At 44.9% G+C, this 20,288-nt stretch overlaps 1 protein-coding gene across 9 annotated transcripts in view; it reads right to left on the reverse strand.

The window, feature by feature from the left end:
• The window catches only part of ANKS1A (ankyrin repeat and sterile alpha motif domain containing 1A), an 855,968-nt gene that overhangs the window by 157,566 nt on the left and 678,114 nt on the right, over nucleotides 1-20,288 (reverse strand). The window lies entirely within an intron of this gene.

Genomic DNA, 20,288 nt, shown 5'->3' on the forward strand with positions numbered 1-20,288 from the left:
GGACCCATCCTTTATTACAATACCTCTCCCTAAGGAGTTCACGAGCCTCTTGGACAGCCCTCTGACTGTAAGGACGAACAATTGGATTTTAATAAGTGAAACTGCTTTTAAGAATTATCTACGAGTTTCCACAGCCCTTAAGATCACAAAGTTGACTAAATGGTTGCAGGGGTTTCCCTTCATTTTTTCTGCCCGTCCCTCATTTTCCTACACCGGAGCACCTCCATTCATCCATCAGTAGTAGAAGCGCTGCCTCGCCGTCAGACACCCCAAGCGCAGCAGTGCAGGTTCTCAAGCAAGCCATGCATTCAGCAGCGCCTGCTCCAATGGGCGCTCTGACAGACACCCCTTCTGCGCCGCACACCTTGCTACACCTGCCGCTGGTCTGCAGCAAGGAGCCGTCTATGCCAGCCTAAACATCTCTATGCCAATCCCCCCAGGGGCCAGAGACGGACTAAGGAGAATGAGAGGGGGCTCGCTGGTAATGGCAACGCGGCTAAAATAGGGGAGTGAGAGCAGGCCCGGCCTTGGGGGGGAGGGGGCGAGCCGGGCGACGAGCCCCCGTGGCGCCATTAGCCCCCGCCACGCCAGCTCGGGGGAGTCTTTTAAGGGCTCCCCCGAGCTGGCATAGTGGCGGCAGGCGCCTCATTGTCAATGCGCCCGCGGCAATTCATATAATTACCTCCTCGCCTGTGGGAGGAGGTTTTTTTTTTAAAAAAAGTTACATTCCGTGGCCAGGGCGCGCGCGGGGAAAGGGGGCGCCAAAGGGAGGGGGGCGCCAAATCGCCCAGGGCGCTGGTGGTCCTAAGGCCGGCCCTGGGTGGGAGTGGGGGCTAGTGAGGGGAGAGAGCGCCAGGGATCATGGGGTCTGTATACATTTACATTAATACCCTGCTTTCTAATCAACGTTTTCAGTTCTCCGCCCCACCTCGCCCCCCAGTTCCACACACAAACCACTTACTTAATCAGGTCAATCATTCATAAGCACCTGCATAGTGACATCACTTTTCAAAAGGAGAAGGGGCCTGATGCAAAGCAGGGTAGAGCAGTTTCCACAGAATAGGGGGCGCAAGAAGGTTCAGAGAAAAGGCGGATGCGTGATAGAGGGTTAACAGTTCACCAGCACAGGGCAAGAGCACCCCGCGCTAGGATGTGGACCAGCGATCTGTTTAGTAGAGCCTGAAAACCATTGCAGACGTGTGTTGCACTCGAGGCGAGCCAGCCTTTTGGTTGTAGGCCCTCGGCTTCTATCCGGGACGGGGCTATAGCTAATCACAAATCAACGCTCACAAGATTATTTTCAGATCCTCAAATTACTACACGTTTTACTAGAAGCCATGTCCAATCACATAAACATCAGGCCCTGATCAGGGATTAATCCACACGCACACACAGGACTCCGCCTCTCGCCGACTGGCCGACACCCCCACAGACTCACACCGTCTCCCCCGTATTCACAGACCCCACCCCAAGAGACTCCTCCACATATAACGCCCAACGCGCGCACACAAACGCACACCGAACCCACAACACACAGACCTCACACACTCGGCCCCACAGAACCCTCCCCCCCAAAAAACACAGACTCCCCAGAGTCACGCACACACCCAGGACCCCCCCCCTCACACACCGAACCCACAACACAAAGACCCCACACAGGCGACCCCCAACACACACAGGACTCTGCTTCTCGCCGACCGGCCGACACCCCCACAGACTCACACCGTCTCCCCCGTATTCACAGACCCCACCCCAAGAGACACCGCCACATATAACGCCCAGCACGCGTACACAAACGCACACTGAAACCACAACACACAGACCTCACACACACGGCCCAACCCACACACAGAACCATCCCCCCAGCAAACAGACACCCCACTCAGACTCCTCAGAGTCGCACACACACCTAGGACCCCCCTCAGACCCTGAACCCACAACACAGACCCCACACACGCGGCCCCAACCCACACAGAACCCCCAAAACACACAGAACCCTCCCCCCAACAAACAGACCACCCACAGCCACACAGACTGGCCAGAGTCACGCACACACCTAGGACCCCCCCTCACACACAGAACCACACCCCCACACAGACTCCCAACTCATACAGACCCCCCACAGTCCTGACACACCCATGACACCTCCACACACACGACTCCCTCTCAAACCTAGAAGCCTGCACCCACACACATTCTTCAGAGTCCCCCAAACACACATATATACCCCCAATACCCACATGCCTAGGCAGTAGGGTGACCAGATTTCCTAAACGAAAAACCAGGACGACCAACAACATAAAAGAAGGATTACCCCATCGCAGCCCACCAATTACCACCCCTCCCCCGACACGCCCCCACAACCACCACCCAATCATATTTCCAGCACTTCTCCTTACTATAAACTGTACATGATCTCATTTCTGCAGTTTTGTCTGTGAATCTTGGCATGTTAATTCAAAACAGGCGTTTGCTCCAATTGATATTACATAGCTTGCTGTAGAGTCATGTCCAAGCCAGTCTCTGTGACACAGTCACTAAGCGTTCTGACTTGTACTTCAAAGGTTGGGGGTTCGAGCCAATCCTCCAACTTCAACATTCTGAACGTGATTTGCAAAATAATTACAGTTTTAAGTACCACACCCTACTAGGCAGTCCCCCTCCACATACGGTCCCCTCACACAATCAAAACACACACACCACTCACCCCCAGTCCAACATACAGCCCGCTTCCCTCCGCAATCCCTCTCCACACACACCCGCCCCCCTCCCATGACTCAGACCAACATGTTGCTGCTGGCCTTCCAAAACGTGCAAAACTGAAGGTAATGGCTGGACGGTTAGGAATTAATCATTTCTTTGCAAATCTACTACCCAGGAAAAGGTTAACTTTGCAGTCAGTACATTACTTTTACTTGCCTGGAAAAAAAGATTGATCTGTTGCTGGATGGAGCTTCCAATTTTCGTTTTTCCTACCTGAAAGCTGTAATCCGTGTTTTCTAAGATTTAGGGGTCTGTTGCTTAATTTGAACATGGATTCGGATTGTCTGAAAGTTGTAATGTTTTGTGAAATGATTTTTCACTGAAGGTGGATCATTATATAATTTGTTAGTTTACTTTAAGCTGTCATTTGCACATCTATTATGCATTTATTTGTATGTGGTTTTATGGGTATTATAGATATATATATATATATGTCAACAAAAAGAGGAAAATGAACCGCACTCTCCGCAGTCAAATAGAACAGTGAATGCCCAAATTTCCGAACGGAAAAAGTACAGCGCACAACACTAAAAAGGTCACAAAAAATTATTTAATGTTGCACAAAGAAATTATTTGAAATAAACAAAAAAATACAAAGTATGGCTGGAACAGTAGCAAAAACAGAGGCAGGACGCCTGTCAGAACGGTCCGCACACAACGCGTTTCACACTCAACTGAGTGCTTGGTCACGTGAAAAGACAAGGGACTAAAACATCTTAATAGTTGTTGCCAGTATAGTCCTTTAACTATGTCTATGGAACTCAGAAAAGTGCCTAGGCAGATGGAAAGAGCAGCGGCCATGATGGAATGAAATGCCATGATGAAACACCAGAAGTCGAACAGCACATAAACAAATGAAAACGCTGCAAGCAGGGTCATAGAAACAGCAAAATAATGGAGCTCTAATGTGCACATTCCATGACAGGCAACACTGCAATTCCAAGGTCAGTAGTAATAGTCAAGCAGTGTACATAGAGACACGTAATTTCGAGTGGAGGCACAATGTATTAAATAGCCACATGAGAAGATGAATCGCATAATTCTTAATCCTCCTTAAAAAGGGTATAACATTCTAATTCTATGTAACTGGAGATAAAGTGCATATGCAAGATGTTATAGCAGCGAAATAAAGATACAAACTATGCAAAGTGCATACACAGGCAATAATAGCAGCAAGGTAATGTGCAAATTAGAGTGCAAAATAATGCAAAATGCATACACACACAATAATAGCAGCAAGGTAATGTGCAAAAATGCAAAACCACGGTCACAGTAAAATTGTATATACAGATAGACATTTTCAACATTCTGGCTGATGGAATAAAATGCAATTGCATACATTTGTAGCAGCATAATGAAGCACAAATGCAATGGTTGAAAGATAAAAATCTATAAAAATGCATGATATAATAATCTGGCCCCATTAAAAGATGAAATAAAGTGCAAGTGCATAACAGCATAATACTGTGCAAATATGCCGGGCCTAAATGCCGGAATCAATGGTAGCAAAAAATGCAGAATGTCAGCATCATTAAAAAATATCTAACAGCCTCAATACTATGCAATTATACGGGAGCCAGAGTGACAGCAATGAATACACATAAAATGACAAAGTCCATGGCTAACCAATTAAGAGGAAAAGATTTAAAACTCAAAAGCCATGATCCATTGCAGGACTACAGACACAAGGAAGGCCGAGTTACATAGACAAGAAAAAGAAAATAAAAGAAAAATAAACAAGGACAATAAAGAGCTCAAGTCCCTAAGGGTCGTGCTACAGCAAAAAATAAAATAGTTGAACATAGACAATATGAACACTAAAACAGATGAAATAAGGTGTAAAATAGTACAGACAGACCAAGGATGTAATATATTAGGAGAAAGAGTTACCAACAAAGAAAGCCTATGCCAAAAAACAACTGCAACAGGAGAGATGACAGACATAAACCTTAACTTCCAAATTTAAGTCCCCAAAAATGTATAAAGCTCCTCATCAAGGTTATGTCCATGGGGAAACTTGGTATCAAGATCCAAGATAAAGCGTGTTTCTAGTTGTCTCAATTTTAGGACGCGGTCTCCACCCCTAGGATGGATAGGAATATGTGCAACTGCAAAGAATGTAAGCAAATTAACATCATTCTCATGCTCCTGCTGAAAGTGTTTGGCCATGGGGTACGCGGGATCCAAGTTTTTGATGGCCCTGAGATGCTGGAGAATTCTGAGCTTGCAGGTAGTGCTCCCCACGTACCACTTCTTACATGGACACGAAAGGACATAAACAACAAAAGTGGTGTCACAGTTAATGGAGTGATTAATAATTTGATTGCATTTAGTGATTGGCTGCAAGAAGGATTTACAAGGGATGGCATGTGCACATGCTTTACATTTGGCACATTTGGTAAAACCAATGGGGGACACCGCCAGCCAATTTGAAAAGGGAGGACTAGAAACACTAGGAGACAAAAAACTGGAGACAAGCTTGTCTTTGAGCGAAGGTACTCTTTTGTACATAATGGTAGGGCGTTTAGAGAGTAAAGGGCATAAATCTTTATCTAGGATCAACACGCGCCAGTGTCGTTCAATGATCCTGCGGACACTGTGGGAAGCATGGTCAAAGGAGACAATGAGTCTGGGTTCATCATCTGCTAAGGTCTTATTGATTTTGGTGCCATACAATAGTTTGTCCCTAGACAGTCCTCGGGCTTTAATATAGGCCATTTCAATGTTGCGTTTGCTATAGCCTTGTTGCAAAAAAAATCAATGGCCATGCGAGCACAATGGTGGTCAAAGGATGCCAAATCAGTACAATTCCTACGGTAACGGATAAATTCACCGTACGGAATACTTCTTTTACATGGTACTGGGTGGCAGCTAGTAGCATGCAGTGGTAAACCGGTATTTGAGGGTTTCTTGTGTAAGACAGTGTGGAAGCCAGATGTATCTAAAGTGACTACCACATCAAGGTAAATCACCTCGGTGGTGCTGTGACATTCTGTAAAGCATAAATTGGTTACATTGGCAGTTGTTTGTGAGAAGTATTAACACCAATCAGTTTCGCTGCCCTTCCAAATAACAAAGATGTCGTCAATGTAACGCCACCATGCCACAATTTGAGTAGAGAAGCTGGATGCAAGCAAATCGCATAGAAATGTAGCCTCCCACCAACCCATTGTTAAATTCGCATATGATGGGGCAAAGATACTACCCATAGCAGTTCCCCTAACTTGTGGGTAATAGGCACCATCGAACAAAAAAACGTTGTTAGTGAGGCAAAAAAGCAACATCTCCAGAATCATCAAACTATGTCCATGATGATTCAATGAACGTGTCTCCATAAAAAATTGACAGGCCTGTATTCCTACTTGGTCAATAGATGTAAAGAGAGAAACAACATCAAGGGTAGTCAAAAGAAGACCCTCTTCCCAGGGGGTGTCATTAATATGTTGTAGAAAATCCCTTGTATCCTGCAAATAAGAAGGTAGAACAGAAACAAAAGAAAACAAGGTCTCGTCAATAAATTGAGCCAGATGTTCAAGAAGGGTACCACATAAGGTAACAATGGGTCTCCCGGGAGGGTGGATGAGAGATTTATGTGTTTTAGGTAAGAAATAAATGGTGGGAACAGTATAGCAAGAGGGAACAAGAAATTTGACAAAGTCCTCTTCCAAGAGTCCAATATCAACCCACTTGGTACAAAGAGCATTAAGTTCCAATTGAATATCAGGGAAAGGATTCTTGGCTAGTTTGGTATAGCATAGCCGATCCCTTAGTTGACGGTTGGCTTCGGTGACATAATGGACTCGGATCACAATGTTCGACCCCTTATCAGCTTGCTTGATAACAATATTGGGCAGTTGTTGAAGTTCGCCTATAGCCTTGAGTTGTGAAGCAGTGAGATTATATTTGCCTTTGTCTGTGCTCGTACGTAATTTTCTGAGGTCACTAACACAGATCATAAAAAGCTTCCAAGCAGCCACCCAAGGGAAACTGGGGATTGACTTTAGATTTATTCTCAAGTCTCGTACGTACATCCCAGTTAGGGTCGATGTCAAAATCTGTGAAGTCAGCATTGGTAGAATCAAACTGTGAATCTTCAAGGCTAGCCAGATTCATAAGTACTGGAATATCCGAGATCTGGAGGTCAGTACAGCCAGTCCGAGGGGCAGAAGGCTTACGGACCTTGGGATTGATACTAAAGAATTTCTTCAGTTTTATCTTGCGGAAGAATTTGTCAAGGTCCAGACGAGCTTCAACATAATCGAAGACCTTAGTAGGACAAAAGTTAAGACCAAGTGAAAGGACAGAGGTTTGAGATTTAGTAAGTACATGAGAAGACAGATTGATGATTTGACATAGCTTCATGGTATCGGTAGTTATTTTTTGGCTCCAGAGCGCGTTGATCTGCTCTCCTGATTTGCGCCCGAGCCGTTTCCCACGCCGGCCTCGGCGAGTCCTTTTCGGGATTTCTGTCCCTTGCCTCTGCCTCTTGGTTTGCTTTGACCTCTGCCACGTTTTTGATTTTTCCCGTCCTGACAAAACCGCATCTCGTCTAAAAAATATTTTTATATATATATGCCACTGATGGCAGTTATAGCTTGCTAAAAGAGTGGTACTGTAAGCAATACTTGTCTGATAGGCTGATGTGGAGGCAAGTTGCCTACCCAGAGCATATATTCTTTTGCTCTCCTTATAGGGAGGAGCTTCTGAAGAAGCTAGAGGTGTACCTGCCCCCTTTCTGGTAGTTACTACCAGGGAGTCGGGTTTTAATTGACCCCTTATGTACAAGGGATCAGAGGGTGCGGCCCGATATAATTTTTCCACTCGTGGATTCACTGCACGAGTAAGATTTGGGGTTACCAGCGAGGGATCAATTCTACGCTGGATAGATTTTAATATTGGGAAAGCCTGGGTAATGGCTCCCTAGGAATTCTTCTGTGAAATCCCCATCTTCTTGGACATCCAGTATGTCCATTTGAAAATGAGCTGCTGCTTTAGCCAGTACCTCATTGAGTCATTCACTAGAGGGTCCCTAGGAATTGGGGAGTCAAGATTGTAGACTTCCACCTCATCCTCCTGTTCCTCTTCCTGGTCCTCGTCATCTCAATAATAGGAAACTCATGTCTGGTCTTCCAGCATATGTGTTTCTGTCTCCTCTCCATATGACTCTGCGTGGTAAGGTTCAATTAGCTAAGGGTCTGCAAGCATTCCCTGTGCCAGAGCCTCAGAGCAGAGCCTTTTAGAAAGGGGTTGAGAGTCCTTGGACCCCGAAGGGGCAGAGGTAGCTGGTGTGTTGGCCTAGCTAAGGAAATAGTTAGGGTCTTTCTCATAGAAGTCTGCAAAAAAAGACATCCTTCTCATCACCCTATCAATGTCAGCTGAGTTCCATTCCTTGGAACAGGGAATAAACCTCTCCTGTTCTGGTTCCTCATCCATGCCCATATCATGAGGAGTGGGAGGGACAATTTTACTCTTCGAAAAGTTCAAGGTCCCCGACACTACTATCACTTTAGGAGCCTTCTGTTTTTCTTTATGGTGTTCTGAAGGTTTCTTGTGTTGTTTATCCCCCTTCCCGTGACTAGAGGAATGTTTAATGGAGGTTTTAGGGGCTTCCGAGGGTTTCGACGCTTTGCGTCAAGGTTCGGAGTTGGTCTTTGATGCTTTGCGTCGAGATTCGGAGGTAGAAGGAGGGCGCCGAATCTTGGGAGTAGACGCTACGCGCTTTGACTTGGGAGCATAGAGGTCGGAATCGTCTTCTGACGATCGAGCCTCTGGAACTCTTGGGAGTACGGCACCTTTTCCAACCGCAGACGATTGGCCTTCGTCATGTGGCGATCGCGAACGGGACCACCCAGAGGACACAGAATCGTTGAACCACTCTCTCGGTGCCTTCTGTTGCCGATCGCTCGACACGCGTGTCGAGTCACGGCTGGGGCTGATGTGTTAAGAGTGAGTGGTGTGGGTTGCGCTCCTGCCGCCAGGTGTTGTCCCCATAACTAGGACACTGACCAGTCCTCCGAGGTCGAGGGCTTGCGCGTGGGTGTCTGAAGTCACCTCTCTGCCTTCGCCGTCCGATACGGCGGCATTGCTGCCATCCCTGAACGACCCTTCGACGTCCATGGCCTCTAGCTGCCTGGCGTAGTGGTCCCAGCGCTTCGTCGAGCGGTCCTTAAGTGTCTTTGGCTTGAAGAGCTTACAAGCGCGGCACGTAGTCTCGGGATGGTCTCGTGAGAGACACAGATTGCACGTATTGTGCTCATCTACCCAGGGAAACCTCCTTTTACACTAAGGGCAGAATTTGAAATGAGTACTCTCCATATGTGTAAATACGGCAGCGGGCTGTGTATATGTAGGAAATAAATGTGGGAAAGTTATAACCACCCCCACTCTCTCTGCTTGTACAGGGCCGAGGCCAGAGGCCTTCCAAGGCCCAAAGTCCGTCGTGTAGTTTTTCAACGGCTGGTTCCCTCGATCTTCGCTGACATCGATCTTCGGCGTAGGATGGAAGATAACGGGGAAAGTTTTAAATAATATTTAGGTATAATTGGCAAATGCCAAGAGAACTCCACAACATAAGTCCGACTAGTGTGGCAGAAAAAAACAATCTGAGGGTCCTACATGCGGGAGGGATTATGGGTACATGGGACGTCACACTAGGGATAGTATTACTGGCACGCCCTAGTTCGACGCCCCTTTTCGAGTTTCGAAAAACAAACTAATATTCCACAGCTTCCACTAGATGTCGGCCTATGAACAGCATGTGTATCTAAGCAGATTCCACAAGCCTCAGAAATATATATATTAGATCAGCGGTGTATATAGCCCAAAAACCAGTGGTGCAGAAGCAATGTCAGTGGTTAGCATTTCTTGAAAAACTTCTACCAATCACATTCTTTGGCTTCTAACACGGGCATCCCTTCACATGACAAGATGCTGCCCTCACCAGTCTATCACTGAGCGGCAAGCTTGTAGCACAGCATTTACTGTGAGGGGATTATCAAATGGGCATTGTGAAGGACAAAGTACTGTATTCACCAAGAAGCTAACTTTTTTAGGCTGCCATTCTGCGCTCCCCTGGTGGTCCTTCATATCTTATAAAAAGGTGATCCTTTTTCCTGAAGGATTTTTTTCTTTTTAAGTAGAATTGGAGGCATCCGGAAAGGTCAGACTTGTAGAGCGTTTCTTCAACTGAAGAAGCATAATGGTGTATAGGATAAAACGGAGGGAGCTCCATTTCCTGATTTGGGTTAACTCCATGTAAGACTTTCAGAATTAAGGAACTGTTCGGAGTATTGTGATCTTGCTCTGTGAAAAAGGAGGCAGGAATACTCTGAAGAGAAGGTGCCTGAGCGAGGCAACACCTACCAAAAATGTTTTCCAAGCTAGAAGACCAAAGTCACAAGATGGTAAAGACTCAAAGGCATTGTGCATAATGGTAGGTAAACGATTGTCGAATTGGATGACTCAGTTCACTGCTCAGCGCGGCTTGACGATCTGACGTGTGTGTTGTGTTGCATTGCGTGTAAGATGCAAGGTCCTTTCCTCTGGATTCAGCAGTTGAGGAGCAGAGCTGAAAGTTGATTCGACAGAGCTGTGAATGTGAGAGCAGGTGACAGGAGTGGCCCACACACGGCTGAGGCGCCTTCCAACTACCCATGGGATATTCCCTGCCTTTCCTAGGTCCCCCTACACCCTGTGTTTGGCGGAAGTGGGTTGGAGTTGCTATGTGTGGGGGGGTCATCGGCTGACTTCTGGACTTCAGGCTGAGCTGTACAAGTTAAATGCAGGAAACGTGTTGAATAAGCCAATTGTGGATAAAGCTGCCTGGTGAGACAAACTAGGTTTGAGCTGAGCTCACTGTACCTTTGGTGTGCGAGGCAATTAGCCAGGTCAGAGCGCTGCACAAAAGCGAAGTGTCAACATATACCAGCTTTTAGATAACTGTGGTGAACTGCTCTTCTTGAGTGGCGCCGGCCAGAGTCGTGCCGGTTAGTGTCATTGGCTGAGCCTAGCCAGTCGGTCAGAGGATTAGAGCAAAGGGCGACCAGAGCTTAATAGCAATAGTGAGGAGATGAGTGAGTGGTAGTGACTGCAGGGAACGTTGCCTTGGAGCTGCCCGTCTCCTAAATGTACAACACTGAACATGGACAGGAATCCAATAGCAAAAACAACGCTTCGCTGACTTCAGGTGAGGCACAGTTCTGTGGAAGTGAGGCCTAACTGTTTTTGATAAATACTGAACACTAGTGTAGCTGCATATGCAATGAAAGGCAGGAAAAGCAGATATAACCCAAGAAGTGGTGCCCTCCACACCTCTAGTTAAAGAAATGGAAGAGGACTTGCAGATTCAGAACAACAAAATTCGGCAAACAGAGCAACGAAATCTAACTTTTTTTCTGCTGGTCCAGTCGAGACTTTCTCGTCAAGGGGCTGAAGCAGACCAACCACCAATTGATTTATTGATGTCAGCCAAGTCTGTCAAGGAACATTAAGACGGTATTGAGATTTCAGGTCCAGTCTTACGCAACGTAGAAATACATGCAAGTACGTTTCTTCTAGACGTATGTACAAAGTCTTTTAGAAGAAATACAAGCAGAGGACGGTTTAACTGATAGGTTAAGCATTTCACCCAGACTTTTTTGACTCTCCAAGAATAGTGGACAGTACGAATCAAGTGGGAGAAGAGGAAATTAGAAACTAACACGTGGGTGATTCTGATTGCACCTCACTTCATTTTAAGGTGATGAGTCTCTTAGTAGACCCTCATCCGAGTGTGGAAACAGCCAGTGGCGGCCTTGGATATTGTTCTTCAATATTTCATAACGATACTGTTGTCATGTAAGTAAGAGAACTTGTCTGCCTTGAAAGAAATCAAAAGTACGCTATTAACGGGATAACAGGCATTCATTAGAGTGTAAAACTATCGGTAAATGATAAAATTGTCCTGGTAGTAAAAAAAAATGACAACTGTCCCTGTGAGGAATGAAGGACATTTGACTGAGACAGTCTCTACATCAAGAGCAATGACCATGAGAGAAGTGACGAGTAAGAAATTAAAAAACAAAGGACGAGTCAAGTCAATGAATAGAGGATCCAGAACATTCCTGAGAAAGATCTTGGGGGTTACTAAGATGAGAGAACAAACAGATATATCTGGTAAAAATACAGGTGGAATATATCAGTCCATCATTGAGATTAAAGATGACAAGAAAGAATCGATGTAAAAAGGACAAGGTACAACTTGAACACGAAACAGTACACATACCCAGTCCAATAACGTCTGGCCCCCAGCAAAGATCAACTCGGGGAACAAAAAAGCAGAAAAAGCAAAAAGGAAAGGATATTGCAGAATCCTGGGAACAGACTTGGTATCTCATCGTTTAGGAGACCAAGGGCAGCAAAGAAGTAGAGACGACGAAAATAGGGATCATGTACATTTGGTAAGAAACATCAAAAACCAACCAATAAGAAGACATCCTATTTTTGTAATTTCCATGAGGGTGAGTCTGAGATTAAAGGATTTCAATAACAGACTGGTGAAAAAGGATGATCTTAACCAGCCACGTATTTTTGAATCAGGGTTTGAGAATGATTGGGATGTGCCACTTAACAGAGCCAGAATAATGTCTGTTCTTCACTTAATTTCTGACATTAAGTTTGTTCACATGTTTGATGAGTCATTTTGGGAAATGTACAGTTTACTTTTATTCCAAACTTATCGCCAAGTTAGTGTGTGATAAACAAGAAGAATTTTTGTTTCAAGGGTCTGAAAGCTATTATATGAAGAGGGACAAGGCTGATCAGCAACCCAACCAGTGAAAACACATGAATGATAGAACAAAGTTAATCTGCTCGGTTAATAATGACTGGCGGAGGCAGGTCTGTTTTGGGAAAGAGACAGGTAGTTGGGCCTGGCTTGCAAGCACTCTATCCACAACAACCAGAACACGACCCAGGTTTCAGAACAAGTGAACGTAAACTCCGAGTTGGAACTCAAGAGAACACAACAGTTGTCTGAATACCAACATGAGGGATTTTGCAGGTTATGATTGCATTCTAATACAAGAAAGTTGGTTGAATGTGGATCCAGTATTTGATGGGTAAATATTACACACTACAAAGGCTATGAAAGGTACCAAGGGGGGGGCCATTTGGTGGAATTCTCACTGCGATACAAAAATCTACAGGGACAAACCATTTGCAAAAAGAAACGGGTGTCTGAAGCAGTTCTAGCAACAGTAGTGGTTGATAACTAAGGTGGCAGAGAAAAGGTGGCTAATAATCAGCATCTATTTTAACCCGGTGCGCATGAACGTGAATGAAGTGGTTGATGAAATCGATAATATCCTGATTGACTGGACAAGTGATGGTAGCAATCAGTCTATGATATTAGGCAGGGATTTCAACTCCTTGTGTACGACCACGATTGCCGCATTTGAGGAGTTGAATAAAGAATAGTCCATTTGGGGAAATCGAGAAGAAGAACAGGGTGTGTAAAGGAGAAGGACAGTAAGATATGGGTGGGATTCCTAACCAGGTGGGGTTTTTGTCAGACTAACAGTTTTGAAGCCGGGTGAACCACCGGCACCCATCTGGTTTGATTATCTGGAGGGGAAAATCTTGAAACAAGTTTTAGGCCTGCCAAAATAAGTAGCAATCAGCGTTGTGCTGTTAGATTTAGGCTTACAATCCTGGTGGGTGCAGTGCATAAGGAAATAGATATCCTTGTATTTGAAGGTTAAGAAAGCTGAAAAACCTTCTCTTGGGACTTTCTTAGGGACAAGTAAACAAGTGAATCACATACCTTAAGCTTAACAAGCGATGTGTACGTTTCATGCGTCTGATAGAGATTGTGGATACTGATTCTTAACTGACCATTAAAATTAAGATGAAACGGTGGGACAGAATAATGAACATGGAAGACCCGGAGAGAATGAAACTATGCAGACAGAGGAATTTTTGATGTTCCCACAACAGAAAGGAGATTTTATGTACGTAAGTTTCCATCTCAGAGACACAGACTGATATTTCAGATTTCGTTTGAATTGTCTGCCTACATTGGAGGTTACTGGTCCAAGACTTGGAATACCACACAAGCTTCTTAAATGTCACCTCCAAGTTCAACAGGTAGGAAACATGAAACCACGTTGTGTTAAAATGTCCGGAGATGGTTTTTCAGACTTCCGACATTGGCACCTTTTGTATACTCCACAACGTCAATTGTAGCAAAGGATCTGTGGATGAGACTAATGACAAGTACCAATAAATGCCTTTTACTTGCATTAGTAAGACTTTCAAAACAAAGATTTTTAGCTCTTGAAAGCGTGAAAGATCAGGGTGAGGATCTACTTGGATGTGTTTGTTGAGTGACTGCAAGTCACTTATCAACCAGGAGCCTATTCATGAGAGGGAATTTGAGATACAGCTGACTTTCGGTTGAGGTTTGCGTTTGTCATCAATTAATTTTTGACTCATCAAAATAAATGTAGCAGGGAAGGACAGGTTTTGATTATTTCAATTAGTGGGGTCATGCAGGTGTTTAAGAGCAAGGTTGGGTGGCTGGAACCCGGTAGGTGATATTTCGGGTGGGGCATTTGAAAGGTGACATGTAAGAATAAGGATGGAATGATTTAACTTTCCAGTGGTTTTTTAATATTTTTATTTTATTGTTTAAAGCGCAGACCTAAGTCGAGAGCAGCGGAGCCCTGTACAGAGTGTGGGTAACCAGCATTTGGACTTGCATCTTTTTTCAGTAGCGCAGTACTGTGAGGACTGTGCGTCGGTATGTGCATCAACTGGAATTAGTCTTTGGTCAGGTGTTGTTGAAAGAGCCATGTTTTGAGAATTTGCGAAATTGGAGAATTGTGGGGGGCATTCCGAGCCGACACCAGGATCGAGTTCCAGAGGGTGGGTACATGACTAGGATGGTTTGCAGGCCCTCTTTCTGCGGATGAGTCGAGATTCAAGTCAGTTGATCGATTTGCTGCGTGAGGAGCTTGTGCCACCAGATACGTGGAACTTAGCCGCTAAGCACACCGTGTGCTACTCGTGACTGCTTTGTAGATGATACATGCAGTCTTGAACAATATCCTGGCTTGGAGTGGAAGCCAATGTAGTTCGGGTAGGATGTGGGTAATTCGATCAAATTTCTGTGCTCCCGTAATAGGACGTGCTGCAGTATGGTGGAATGCTTTTAGGGAGTGAAGTGAGCATGAGCAGCAGGGAGCCCTGACAGGAGAGCATTCCCCCCCCCCCCAACTATGTGCGAGACCACAAGGTCCTGCACTACGGTCCGGAAGTCCTGTTGCAGGATGAAGGGTTTGATTTTTTTTTGAAGGGTGGAGATTCTGAGGCAGGCTATTTGGACCATCTTGCCTTTGTGTTTCTGGAAGGACAAATTGCAGTCAATGGAGAAGCCCAAGGATTTTGATGAGTCAGAGTTCTGGATCAAATCCTTCTCAGCGCATACCGTTGACCATTGTTGGTCAAGTTGTTTTTTAGCAGGCAGACCGATGAGGACCAATTCAGTCTGGGTTTAGTTTGAGGTAGGCAGTCGACATCTAGGACTGCATGATGGCTAGGTAATCTCAGAGGTGAACGATGTCCTGTGCGCTATTTACAATCCTGTACAACTGATTATCGTCGGTGTATTGGTGGCTTGCTATATTGGGATCTTCGAGGAGGATGCCCAGGGGATCCATGTAAAAGTTAAAAAGGACTGGTGAGAGGATGGAGCCTTGGGGGACTCTGCAGGATACCTGGAATTGGTTAGAAAACAACAAGTACATCTGGACACCTGGTGTCTGCCGGAGAGGTAGGAGGTAAATTAATTCAGGACCGTGCCAAAGAAGCCCATCCCGTCAACAAGGAGGGAGAGAAGGAAATGGTGGTCGACTATGTGTAATGCAACCGAGAGGTCAAGGACGACGAGGAGGCATGAGTCCCCCTTATCCATGATTTGGAGAGCATCATCCACCACTTGGATGGTGGCGGTCTTGATGCTACACTTTGGCTGGGACCCTGACCGATAGTAATTTAGGAGGTGGAGGTGTTTGTAATGCAGCTACTTTTCCCAGGATTTTGCCAATAAACATGAGGTTCATAATGGGCCCGTAGATGACCAGATTGTTTGGATCTAGGGTTGTTTTTTCAAAAGAGGTCGCATGAGACTAGATTTGAGGGTGTTTGGGGGTTGTATATGAATTGTTCGAATGTCAATTGTTCGAATAACAATTGACCTTCTGCACAATTGACCGAATTTAAACGGTCAATTAGGATATATATGCGGGGGGAAACCCCCCGCAGCCCCCCGCCAAGCCAATTCCCCCACCCCAACCCCCCTCAAAATCCCCTTATATTATTATTACACTAACCCAACCCATAATATATGTTACAATGACCATACAGTCAATTGTACAGAAGGTCAATTAGGACCCCTATTATTCGAACAATTGTGTCATTCGAACAATTGTAAACGAACAATTCGGGTAATACCTGTTTGGGAATGGTCCTTCTGCGAGGGAGGCATTGATGATGCTGAGGACCGCAGTGAGGACCGGGCATGTCAAATTTTTAATGACAGAGGCCAGAATTATATTGTCAGAAGTAGGATAGAGGGAGGAAATCATTTTTAGGAAATCCGGAGAAAGGGGACAGAATTCAGTCCAGAAGGGCAGTGTGCATGCCGGGGTGTTGTGGATGCTAATGCTGTGAGAGGTGGATTTGATGGTCTCTTGATTTTTAAATAGGTTGATTGTTGCATTTTTCCTGAGTTGCTGGTACCTCTGGGTCCACTGAAGGTTTGATACAATGCTTTACTACTTCAACGAGGGCTTAACTCCTGTTAGAGGCTGCCGTAATGGTGGTGGAGTAGTACGCAGTTTTGGCCTAGGTAATCGAAATCCTACGGTTTGCGCAAAGAGATTTGGGGTTGGTGAGGTCTCCAGAGTTATGGTTTATGTAGCAAGTTCATTGAATAAAGTGACCAGCAGGAATTACAATATAATCAGCGATAAAGACTTAACGAGCAGCCTTATGAAGACTGCATCAAACCTAGACCCTCCCGAGCTGCTGGGTGATAATTAACCTTGTGGACCAGGTTGCGCCTATAAAACCAAGATCCTTAGAGAAAGAAACAATCATAAATGGTATACAGCAGCATTGACCAATTGGAAAAAAGGGCAAAACGATTCTGGGAGAAACATCTATCCCAGATTAATAAGGATATGTGGAAGTCATTAGAGAAAGTTTTTCATGCAGAGATCCTCTTGGACAAAAAAAAAAAAAGGATCACTATTTTGATTGTCAAATTGCAAGCTCCAAGAATGATTTGAAGAAACTATTTGAGATTCTTAGAGATCTAGAAAAACCCTAAGCCACATTACATGCAATTACACCATCTAAATCAGTTTATCAAAACATTCAGAAGGCCTTCTCAGACAAGATAGCCAAAGCCCATATAAACTTTGATAAAAACAGGGACCCGTTAAGTGAAGAAATAGAGAATAAGGAGGAGCCGGACCAATTAGGGCAATTGAAGTTCTCCTTTAGACCTATTCATGATGAAGAACTGTCTAAGGGCCTAAAATCTATGAGATCGCCGACCTGTGCTGGAGAGACCCTTCCCTCTAAAATGATCCTCGCAAATAGCCAACTTTTTATACCTTTCTTGACTTGGCTCATCAACACAATCTTTAGAGAGAGCAAAGTCCCTAACTCCCTCAAAAAGGTAGCAGTGACTGTTGATATCCCCAAGGACTATTGTAACATTAGGCCTATTTCGAATGTACCCTTCCTACTGAAAATAATCAGCAAGATGGCAACAGCTCAATTACAGGAATACCTGGAAAGTGCAGAGGCCTTGCACTGGAGGCAATACGGTTTTAGGGCTCACCATGGCACTGAAAGGGCCTTGGCGGACCTGCAAACGGAAATGCTTCTTCTCATGGATAAAAGCAAGGCATGGCTGTTGATGCTATTCGATCTATCAGCAGCCTTCGATTTGGTGGACCATGAGAAGCTTGTGAGGAGCAGGTCGAAGGAGGTAGGAGAATGTGTGGCCACAGCAGCTACCTGGATCGCCTCATTTCTAGAAAACAGAACGTCCAGAGTTGTATGGGCCATCTCTGTTTAATGTTTATTGTAAACCACTGTGTCTTCTTGAATAATCTAGGCGTCTGCTTCACCAATTATGCAGACAACACATCGCTCGTCATCGAGCTGTGTGGAGTATACGAGAAAGACACAGTGACTGATTTACAACTCGATTCAAAACTGGATGACATGCAACGGAATGTGTTTGAATGCTGCTAAAACGGAGCTGTTGCTCTTTGGCTCATCTCAGTCTAGAGGGAAACCCGAGGACTTGCACTATATATATATATATATATATATATATATATATATATATATCTCGCATTAAGGTGCATGTCCCCAAAAGGGCTACCAGATCAAATGATGAAACACGCATTATTGTTCCAAGCAGTAAACGGGTTAGAGGATATGGCAGATCCTTCCTAGTGCAGGCAGCCATGGCCTGGAACAAACTCCTGAAGGAATTGCGTGTCGAACCCAATCTCCTGAGGTTTAGAAAACATTTGCAAATTCTCCTTTTCGAATAGTTTCGGACTTCCTCATAATCTTTATCAATTCCTTTGCATCCTCTTTTTCCCCTCTCTGCGCCCCGATGCCTGCGGGCTGCGATGCTCTACAAATGGAAAAATAAATATACGCGCCATCGTTGCTCTATGGCTCTGTTTGAATGTTTGTTCGAGGCTAGCTTAGTGGTGTACAATGGGGCGTACGGTGTGGTCTTAGCCCGGCTGGATTTTATGGGGGCAAGAGTGTCACCCAGTTTCAGAGTTGCTGAATCATTCCAGGAGGCCATTCCCTGTGGTGGGGAAGTCTGCAAAGTTTGTTTCTATCTAATTGACCGGGATGAGTCTCCTCTTGACCCAATACTGAAGAAAACTGTACAGATGGTTTAATTGATATCTCTTGTATCATTACCCTAAGCACCAATGCCCATGAAGAGGTCTCAACTTGACAAATGGCATGTGTCCGAGTAGATTCTGAAAACATTTAAGTGTTTGCTGAATTTCTAGGATTATTTCAGAAGGGGCCTCCCTTCAACTGCCGTGATAAATAGAATCCATTGCTTTGGAGGAAACTGGGATCTTACTTGGTAAACCAAGAAACCCAGGTTGTGAAGAGGGTTTTCTGAGGCTTGCCAATTAACTGTTCATCACTAGGCATCCAAATATGGGAGCAGGTAAATGTCCTTTAGTCCCAGATGTGCAGTTACCATGATACCTTCACGAAGACAGTGTGGGCACAATTCTAACTGCAAGATTAACACCTGTACTGGTCATTTCTTTAGATTCATTCCTAAATATGAAGATGCCAGTTTCTGCTGGGAATTTAGAAGGAAGCATCTTGGAGGTTCACAGAAAATAAGCTATCATCCACCTGCAAAGCCTCCACAATCCTCAAAAGAGTGGTAATGCGGAAGGTGTTCACTATAATGAGCTGATTCAGGTCTGAAAAAAGGCTTAATGGGCCGAAAGCAGCATCTCCCAAAAGGAGAATACACTGAATCGGTCAGGAGTTTGAGAGGACTATTGTAATATTGGTGGGAGATTGACAGGTAAAAAAACCTTTATTTTAATGTATTCATGGTGCTACAGTCACAGGTCATGAAGTCCCATTGATGCTTTAAGGATGAAATCACTCCTACTTACAAGGGGATACATGTTCCATGATGGCAAGGGGAACAATGTGTATCCTCAATGTGAAGTCTAGCTTAAGAGGCTTCCTTTTCCCAAACCATTCTCCCACTATAACGTGCCCTAATCTGCTCCATCTCTCCATAAAGTCTTTGTTTGTCTGTTTGAGCGGATTTGTGTCCGCTGCTTTACTTTTTCAGTCAGAGTTTAGAATGGATATGGAAAATTGCCTTCCAATGCCAGTACTTATGAAGAATGTTACTTTAATCAGTATTAAGTTGGACTTTGATGACCCTGTTGATGTAGACGCTGCAGCCGCGGCGCTAGTCAATGGAGAAGTCGGAGCGTGGGACTTTGCCTTTTTCTCCATCTTCCCTCAGAGCTGTCCTCAACTGAGCTCAACCCCTTTTCAGAGGGAGTACGCTCTTTGCAGGTCTTAGCAGAGACATCACTGCGCACAGACACCCAAGTCAGAGGCCCTGCCCTCGTCAATCGATGCCATCAACCTTCTATGACGATCCCTCTGCGTCTGGCAGATTGTGGTATGGTGGAAAGTAGTAGATGCACTTTTGATGGCAATTTTCCACAAAGGTGTTCTTCAGTTCGCAGTTCGTCAGTTTGCAGTTCAAACAGGCCCTGAAGAGGCTCTTCATTGATGCATCCACCATCCCACGTGTAGTAAGCCCAAGTCAACGACTACATGCGATCTTGAGATCAGATGATACATGGGATCGCTACTTGAAATTGATCACCCATTGCCGCAAGACACACAGTGACTGATGGAAAAAAAATGTAATTAAAAAT

This window comes from Ambystoma mexicanum, chromosome 13 (genome assembly GCF_040938575.1).
Source record: "Ambystoma mexicanum isolate Mex_15411 chromosome 13, UKY_AmexF1_1, whole genome shotgun sequence".
Classification (NCBI taxonomy): Eukaryota; Metazoa; Chordata; class Amphibia; order Caudata; family Ambystomatidae; genus Ambystoma; species Ambystoma mexicanum.